At 45.5% G+C, this 9,710-nt stretch overlaps 1 long non-coding RNA gene across 1 annotated transcript; it reads right to left on the reverse strand.

Annotated features, from left to right (window-relative positions):
• Positions 1-1,896: 1,896 nt before the first annotated feature.
• LOC123327804 lies at positions 1,897-4,443 on the reverse strand. Its single transcript, XR_006542506.2, has 2 exons — positions 4,309-4,443; positions 1,897-3,282 (listed from the first exon to the last, which is right to left on the reverse strand). It is a non-coding gene; the product is annotated as an uncharacterized LOC123327804 (long non-coding RNA).
• Between the last annotated feature and the right edge of the window lie 5,267 nt (positions 4,444-9,710).

Consider the following 9,710-nt stretch of genomic DNA (forward strand, 5'->3'; position numbering starts at 1 on the left):
TAACCCCTAAACCCCAGGTCCTAGCTGCTGTGCCTTCCAGGGAACCTGTACCCCTGTGTGGTGTATGTATGGCTGTAGCAAAGACTGTCTGATTCTCATTCCATTTAGGCTGCCACAGATCAGCTGTTTCACTCTCAGCCTTAAATGTTTCTCCTGTGACTCAGACAGTTGCCCCGCTGTGGGGATCGGACCCCTGCTTCAGTTTCCCCACCTGCTGAGGGCAGGTCCAGTCCTAACAACACTCCCGTTTTTTCCCCTAGTCCCTTCATCCTACTGAGTTTTGCGTGCGTCTATATATTCTTTTCCGCTGGTCAGGTCCTCCTGTCCACTCTCAGCTGGTGTTCTGCATGCACTTCTGTGTCTGGAGGTGTATTCCTGATGTATCCGTGGAGAAGGATGTACTCTACATCCACCTACTCCTCTGCCATCTTGTTCTCCCTATGTACTAAGGATTTTATAATAACAATATATCCTCCTTGAGGACAGTTTCTCTTTCTTGAAAACCTTCTAACTAATCCTGTTATCTTAAAATGTATATTATGGGAGTGTCTGGTAAGATCTTTCTATTGTTAGTTCTAATCCTGTCTTAAAATGTAAATTGTGGGAGTGGATCTAGTAAGATCTTTACAACCTTGAGACATTCTTTTGATTTATTGTAATAACCAATTGAAAAAGTATATAGCTCCCTTGCTAAGACTAGCAAGCGGGGGCACTCTCCATCCCCCTCCTGATGTCTGTGTCAGAAGCTTTTTCTGTCTCTTTTTCGCTTTAATAAAACTCTGCTACACAGACTCTTGTGTGATCAAGTCTGGTCCCTGATCCCAAAGCTAAATCTTCTTCGGAGATCACGAATCCTTCACTGTAAGCTATCAGTTTTTCCGAGTTAGTGGGGTGCCACCTCCTTTTTACATTTTTTTTGATTCTTAATGTTGGGTCATGGCCAATGGTTGGTGTGTCACTTAATATAATGATCAAGTTAGTATTGAGCAGTAATGTGAAGAGATCTTAATTCCCTGCTCAGGAATTGAACCTGGGAAGTCCTGGATGAGAACCAGGAATGCTAGCCATCAGACCAGCAAGGCTAGAGGCTAGAGGCTATTTTTCCCTGGATCTTTGCCCCCAGTGAAAAATGTTTTTACATTGGAGGCAGAAACTGTAAATGCAGGTATAAAATTTATTATTAGAGACACAGCATACCAAGTGGGAGAGCACATAGAGAATGGTTTTTTAAGACAGAAGCGAGGCAGAGAAAGCGTGTGGGCCCCCCTCAAGTAGGGTGAGCACAGCAAAGAGGCAGTTAAGTCATTTATACAGGGCAGTTCTTCCGGGTCTTTGTCTTCCTTTAGCCCCATTATCTGCTTTCTTTTCCCACACTTGACCTACCCTGGGACACTCCCCTGGGTGCACACTTACCCTGCAGCCAAGATGGATCTCAAAGTGGAGGCTTCTGGGAGGAGCAAGACTCATTAGGGCCTGGCATTATCTCTTGAGTTCTGACCCATAAGAAGCCTTTCTGTGCATGTAATAGTGTCTCCCGGTCCCAAAAGACTAGGGGGAGGGGGCATTAATCCTTTACTCATACAGGCTTTTGCCCCCTCTTTGTCCTTGCCATGATTATTACCTTAAGGTGTTTACAAGCGACAAACACTAGCTATTTACTCTCTGCTGTTACTTCCATTTCAGAGGGCAAACAGGAGGCTGATTGTAAATACCTAGACTGAAGCCCACCTATCACTTCTCTCAGACATGCTAAGTTGTAAGCATCCAGCCTGAAGCCCATTTCTTTGTGTCCCATGAAATTCCTACAGGAGACCAGTTATAAATGTCTAATCTGGAGCCCATCTATCCCCTACATCAATAATACACTAAAATCAACACACAATGAGACTCGGGGTCTGTTGGAAGTCAGATTCGCTGCCATTGTGGTCCCAGCTGGTTCCATCTGGTTTTGTTTGTAGCTTCCTCTCTTCTCTCTAGACCTTTTACCTTAAAGGCTTTTGTTACGTCCCACTAAATGTGTGAACAAGGCTAAACGGTTGTGAACAAGGACACTCTTATTAAAGGAGGTGCCAGATGCTGCTACTGTAGCCCCGATCCTTCCTGAGACTACTGAGTGGAGGGGGCGTTCAGGCAGCAGGGCAGACAGCTTGCTCTGCATGCTCCTGTGGGGAAGGGGGAGCACAGCGACAGGGGCTCAGCCTGCAAACCCCAGAACCACTCACATATCGCCTCCAGAACCACTCCTGGAGTGGCAAGAAGGGGTATCCCACCTACTAGAAATGTAGGAAGGGGTGGAGTTTGCAGGGTTCCTGGAGTGACAAAGAGAAGGTGTGTCCCACCTACTGGATGTGGAGGAAGGCGCGGGGTCTGCAGGGCCACCTCATCTTGGGACCTGCAGGGAGGCTCCAGGGCTCGGCACAGGCCAGTGTTCCCACAGCTGAGACGGGCCTCAGGGCGCAGTGGGGAGGCACTGGTCACTCACCTTGCATCCTGCCTGTCCTCCATCAAGGGTGTCTAGGGTGTCTCTTCCCCCAGGGATGAAGGGTGGAACCCTGACAGTCACCCGCACCCCTGTCCCCTCAGGGAAGCTCACCAGAGACTTGGCTCCCAGCTGGAAGCTGGTCATGTGGTGGTGTCTGCCCTCACCTTCCAAAGTGCCCAGAAGGGGAGCCGGGGCTCAGCGTGAGCCTCACGGTTAGTGCAAACAGCATAGGTGCAGGGGGCTGCCCCTAATGGGAGGGAGCTTTAGATCAGGGCAGGGAACTTCCCACCAGCTGCATGAGCTTCCTGGGGCAGCGGTGACAAATGACCACACACGGATGCTCCGAGTAACAGAAGCCTGTCCACTCAGTCCTGGAGATGTCTGAGGTCAGGGTTTCCCAGTGCTGCAGTGCCTTCAGAGGCTCCAGCCAAGGGTCCTTCCTGCCTCTGCCAGTTTTTTGAGCTCCCGGCATCTCCGGAGCCCACACTGTTTCACTGTTTCAATGGGTCCAAAGTGGTTTGTGAAGTTTTATGCTGGAGATTTCTCGTTGGACGATGTTCCATATGTGGCTGGTGGTGGTGGTGGTTTAGTCTCTAAGTCGTGTCTGACTCTTGCGACCCCATTGACTGTAGGCCGCCAGGCTCCTCTGTCCGTGGGATTCTCCAGGCAAGAATACTGGAGTTGGTTGCCATTTCCTTCTCAAGGGAATCTTCCTGACCCAGGGATCAAACCTGGGTCTCCTGCATTGCAGGCTGATTCTTTACCAACTGAGCTATGAGGAAGCCCCAGTGTGGGTAGACCTGTTGAACATGATCAGATAGAGACATTAACTGAGAACAATCAACATTACACCATGCAGGAGATAGATGACATACTCAAATATCTAGCTTAAGGGTTGAAAATCATTTGCATTAACCTGGTTAGCTTAATCACTTTGATGTTTGGGCCTGCAGCCCTCCACCATCAGGTCTCACTCAGCTCCCAGAGTGTTCCTTTCACAGGAGAGATTTATTTCCTGCTTCCAAAGAGACAGACAGGAGATGGCACCTTTAACTTTACCCTTGAATTGAGCCCTCTAACATGAAGTTGGGGATGGGAGAAGAACTGGCCAATTTCTAGGACCTGCAATGGTCTGTGTTTTTCTTTTTTTTTTCTTTATATTTTTCACTAGCTTTGCCTGTTTACTAGGATGTGGGTCAAAGTGGTTCTTCATGTTCACAATTTACCCACTTCAGAAGCCACCTGGAACCATCAGAGAAACCGTGGATTTCAGAAGTAATAGCTAATCAGATACCCAATGTTCATTATTCAGAATTGTTTATGTTTTTCCTGGAGCAAATAGTTACTGGAAACACAACATAAATAATAAAAGTTAATCCCTCTACACTGTAACATTTAACATGGATTCACCTGGGCTTTATTTATTTACACACCAAGATGAGCATATGAACTGCCCCTTGGTGTAGGCAGCAACACCCTTCAGTGAGCTCCTCCGAGCTGCGTGAGAAATAGGAGCATTTTATCTGCATTTAAAACACACTAGGCTCGGTATTAGGAATTCACAGACACTGCGACTCTTAATTATCTGAGTTACATGTGTTACCGAACCAGGTTTGCGTTCCCCGTAGTGCGTGTGTGCTCCTGTTCGACTCTGTGATCCCATGGACTGTAGTCCGACAGGCTGCTCTGTCAGTGGGGTTTCCCAGGAAAGCATACTGGAGTGGGTTGCCATTTCCTTCTCCGGGGATCTTCCCGGCCCAGGGAATAGGAGTTAGGATGTGTCCTGTGGATCAAGGGTAAAGGGGAAGAAGTAATGAAACACAAACCTTTGCGTGTTTGGTGTTTCTCCTGGCCCAGTTCAGTTCAGTGCAGTTCAGTCGCTGAGTCATGTCCAACTCTTTGCGACCCCGTGGACTGCAGCACGGCAGGCCTCCCTGTCCATCACCAACTCCCACAGCTTTCTCAAAACTCATGTCCATCGAGTCGGTGATGCCTTCCAACCATCTCATCCTCTGGCGTTCCCTTCTCCTCCCGCCTTCAATCTTTCCCAGCATCAGGGTCTTTTCCAATGAGTCTGTTCTTCGCATCAGGTGGTCCAAGTATTCCACTCTAGTTGAAAATCCGTGCACACACAGGCTTTTCCCTGAGGCTCTGTCTGCCCAAGGAACCAGAGCGGAACATGAGGAGCTGCTGCCACCTTGTGGCTACATCCAGTAAAACAACCTTGAAACCTGTTCTCAAGGAGTCTTTCTATTCAAAAAGTCTGTGGTGGTTGAGTGCTCAGTCGTGTCCAACTCTTTATGGCTTGCCATTTCCTTCTCCTGGGGAAATTTCCGACCCAGGGATCGAACCCGGGTCTCCTGCATAGCAGGCAGATTCTTTACTGACTGAGCCACCAGAGAAGCCTAATTTTATTCAAAAGGCCTGAGAGGCTGTAAATGGCACCTGCCCTTCAAGTAACATCCCTGAGAAAATCATCAAAAAAGAATTCAAAGTGGGACCCAGTTTCAAGAGGTACATTGTATTCACACTGTCTAAAGTCCAAAACACTTGGGAACATACGTCACATGACTACCTCCTAAAGTGAGACCCATCAAACCCACCGTGAGGGATTACCCCCCATATTGCTCAGAAAGACCAGTATCAAAAAGATCTACTGAAACTAAGTCCCACAGAGGGCTCAGAGAAAAAGGAATCCACCTTCCTTCTTTGCTGGAATGTAAATGGGTACAGGAATTATGCAAAGCAGCATAGGATTTCTTAAACAAACAAACAAAAAAACTAAGCATAGGAAAACCTCCCGTGAAATGAAAATACCTCCTGCCATATTAATAAACAAGAAATGTCCCAGCCATCAACAGCTTCTGGCCTCCAAATGTGAATGAGGGCTCCCCAAACTGCAGGCCTGCAGAGGCTGCCACCCCATCATGGTGATTGCTGAGGAGCTGGAGGAATGCGAGAAGCATGGTGAACAAGGAAACGTGATTCGCCCCAGATAGCTGAGATGCATACAAATTCAGCGAGCCCAGAGGCTTGCATCTTCCCATACACAGAATGCTAAGTCCCTTAATTTGATACCTGATCTTTGATATTCAGAGTGCCTGCTGCCTTTGTTACAAATTTTCATGTAGCCTGACTTAACCCTCCTGACTCCTTGCAGCAGTTTTCTCAGAGCTACTGAGGTGCTATCTCCTGGGCTCAGAGTCCTAAACATTCCCACCAAATAAAATAACTCCTTCCAGGTTGTGTTTGGAGAAGGTAATGACACCCCATTCCAGTACTCTTGCCTGGAAAATCCCATGGATGGAGGAGCCTGGTAGGCTGCAGTCCATGGGGTCGCTAAGAGTCAGACACGACTGAGCGACTTCACTTTCACTTTTCACTTTCATGCATTGGAGAAGGAAATGGCAACCCACTCCAGTGTTCTTGCCTGGAGAATCCCAGGGACGGGGGAGCCTGATGGGCTGCCGTCTATGGGGTCACACAGAGTCGGACACGACTGAAGTGACTTAGCATAGCATAGCATTCCAGGTTGGGACTATAAATTTTAGCCGACACTTCTGATTGGGCTATCTTACTCTTCCACTCCTGGGCTTAGATCCAGAGAAAATCAGAATTTGAGATGACACGCACACTTCTGTTTTCAGGGCAGTAAGATTTACAAGAACCAAGACACTGGAATCAAACCAATTGTCTAAAAACAGAAACTGAAGTCCAAGAGGTACGTCTCTTCACCGGAATCCTGCTAAGTCATAAAACAGCACAGAATAATGCCAGTGGCCACAGTATGGATGGACCCAGAGACTGGACTCTAAAGGAAGTGAGTCAGAGACAAAAATAACATACTATAACCCTGACTGGTGGAATCTCAAAATTCATACAAAGGGACTCGTTTACACAAGAGAAAGTCTCATAAACTTACAAAACCAACTTCTGATTCTTAAAAAGAAAATGTTAGGGCAGAAGAAGCAATTAAGACGTTGGAATGAACCTCTTCACTTTAACAGATATCAAATGGAGAAGACAAGAGGACTACTGAATACCACACGGAAGGCTAGAGAACACACAGTAATCACCTCACAGGAAAATAGAACCTGGAAGAGAACAGAGGAGTCTAAGCAGAACTGAATCAAGTTCTTGTACCCCGGAAACAAACAGGACAATACAAATGAACTCTACTCCAACACACAGTAACAATGAAATTACAGTAGAAAAAAAGAATTAGCATGAGGCCTGAAGACATGCGGTGGCCTTGTGGTTTTCTGCCATAAAACCACTTGCAAAGGTGTGTGGACCGGCACTCCATATTCACAAGGCCCGAAGGGCAGCCAGTAAGAAACATCTCCCCTCACAAAGTGTCCTAGAGCTCGTCTGCGAAAAGGAAGTCCAACTTGGGCAGACCTTCAAGAGACTGGTTCCAACAGGTGAGTTTCAATCACACCCTTCTAAACAAGTTCCACAAAAAGTTGTCAACATCGCTGTGTTCGAGAAACGGAAATCCAAAGTACCACGAGGTATCACCTCACACCCGTCAGAATGGCCATTGTCAAAACCTCCATAGACAGTAAGTTGTGGAGATGGTGTGGACAACAGGAAACTCACCTCCATTGAGGTTGAGGATGGAACTTGGTAAGAGCCATGATGGATGACACTGTGGAGGTTCCTCAAACCATGAAAAACAGGATGAGATGGGAAGACTTGCTAACACCATACACCAAAAGAAACTCCAAGTAATATAAGGTTCCAAGTATAAGCACAGATCCTGGGAAATTCTGGAGGAATATTTCAGAAGGACACACTTTGCCATCAGTTACATCAAATATTTTTTACATGCACTTCTTAGGATAATGGAAAATAAGCCAGAAATAAGAAAACAGGACCTAATTAATCTCAACAGCTTTTGCACAGCAAAGGAAACCCTAAAGGAAAGACAAAGGCAAACCTCAGAATAGGAAAAATATTGGCAAAGATACCCACAACGAATTGGTCTGCAATGCAGACAAACAGCTCGTGCAGCTCCATCAAAAATACAAACAACCTCCCAGCGGGGGCTATTGTTTTGTTGAAAGTTTTCACTTTCGTTTCAGGTTCAAAGGATTTGTTAACAAAATAAGCCACTTGTTCTATACAAATAAATAATACCAATATTTATTTGAGAATTATCTAGCTGATTTTCAATATACTAACAGTAAAAGAAAAGAGAAATAGAAACAGCAGAGGATACATCACTAAATTGGGTTTTGACCAACATCCAGACTCAAAGAGTGCTGGGAAGTCCCTTGTCACAGCACATCTGGAGTCCCAATTGGGAAAAGGTCCCCGGCTGTAAGTCCGCTCTATGGGTGAGAGATCAAAGATTGCAGTTCAGAGTTCCTGCTATTAACCCCAGAATGCAAACTGATATCTTCATCAATCTGTGACCAAATTGCAGCTCTGGTTTCACGTTAATGCTATCTGTTTTGTCTTGTGAAACTTGGAATGTTGTTAAGCCTGGGGTTTAGTAAGCCAGCTCCCATCAAACAAATCTCAAGATTTGTCCCTTATTTTATCTGTCTATTTTACAAGACATCTATTTTAAAAGACACTTGCTCCTTGGAAGAAAAGGTATGACCAAACTAGATAGCATATTAAAAAGCAGAGACGTTACTTTGCCAACAAAGGTTCAGAAGAGTTCAGTCACTCAGTTGTGTCTGACTCTTTGCAGCCCCATGGACTGCAGCATGCCAGACCTCCCTGTCCATCACCAACTCCTGGAGTTTACTCAAAGTCATTCACATTGAGTCGGTGATGCTATCCAAGCATCTCATCCTCCTCTCTTGTCCCCTTCTCCGCTTGTCTTCAATCATTCCCAACATCAGGGTCTTTTCAAATAAGTCAGTTCTTTGAATCAGGTGGCCAAAGTATTGGAGTTTAAGCTGCAGCATCAGTCCTTCCAATGAATAGTCAGGACTGATTTCCTTTAGGATGGAGTGGTTGGATCTCCTTGCTGTCCAAGGGACTCTCAAGAGTCTTCTCCAACTCCACAGTTCAAAAGCATCAATTCTTCAGCACTCAGCTTTCTTTATGGTCCAACTCTCACATTCGTACATGACTACTGGAAAAACCATAGCTTTGACTAGACGTACCTTTGTCAGCAAAGTAATGTCTCTGCTTTTTAAGATGCTGTCTAGGTTGGTCATAGCTTTTCTTTCAAGGAGCAAGCATCTTTTAATTTCATGGCTTCCATCACCATCTCATTATTAGAGAAATGCAAATCAAAACTGCAGTGAGATATCACCTCTCACTGGTCCCAATGGCCATCATCAAAAAATCTAAAAACAATAAATGCTAGAGAGGGTATGGAGAAAAGGGAACCCTCTTGCACTATTGATGGGAATGTAAACTGAGACAGCCACTACGGAAGACAGCATGGAGATCCCTTTAAAAAATTAGGAATAAAACTTCAATATTCCCCAACAATCCCACTACTGGGCATATACCCTGAGAAAACCAGAATTGAAAATGACACATATATCCCAATGTTCATTGCAGCACTATTTACAATAGCTAGGACATGGAAGCAGCCTAGATGTCCATTGATAGATTAATGGATAAAGAAGTTGTGGTACATATACACAATGGAATTTTACTCAGCCAGAAAAAGGAATGTATTTGAGTCAGTGCTAATGATGTGGATGAAAATAGAGCCTATTCTGCAGAGTGAAGTACGTCAGAAAGAGAAAAATAAATGTCGTATATTATTGCATATATATAAAATCTGGAAAGATGGTACTGATGAACCTGTCTGCAGGGCAGCAATGGAGACACAGACATAGAGAACAGACTGATGGACACGGGGGAAGAGAGGGTGGGACTGATGGAGAGAGTAGCATGGAAACGTATACACTAGCCTATGCAAAGCAGATAGCCAGTGGGTATTTGCTGTATGACTTAAGGAACTCAAACCAGGGCTCTGTGACAACTAGAGGGATGGGATGAGGTGGTAGGCGGGAGGGAGGCTCAAGAGGGAGGGGACATATGTATACCTATGACTGAGCCATGTTGATGTATGGCAAAACCCAACACAATATTGTAATTATCCTTCAATTAAAAATAAACAAATTAAGGAAAAATTATATCTTAAAAAAGTGGAAAAGAAATGCTGGCTCTATTCCCCTTAGGTATGGTGACCAGGGCTGGTGTGACATCCCTGGAACTTGGGTAGGCTTGGGTCCCAAGGCTCAGTATC

The sequence above is a fragment of the Bubalus bubalis genome, chromosome 10, assembly GCF_019923935.1.
Source record: "Bubalus bubalis isolate 160015118507 breed Murrah chromosome 10, NDDB_SH_1, whole genome shotgun sequence".
NCBI classification, from domain to species: domain Eukaryota; kingdom Metazoa; phylum Chordata; class Mammalia; order Artiodactyla; family Bovidae; genus Bubalus; species Bubalus bubalis.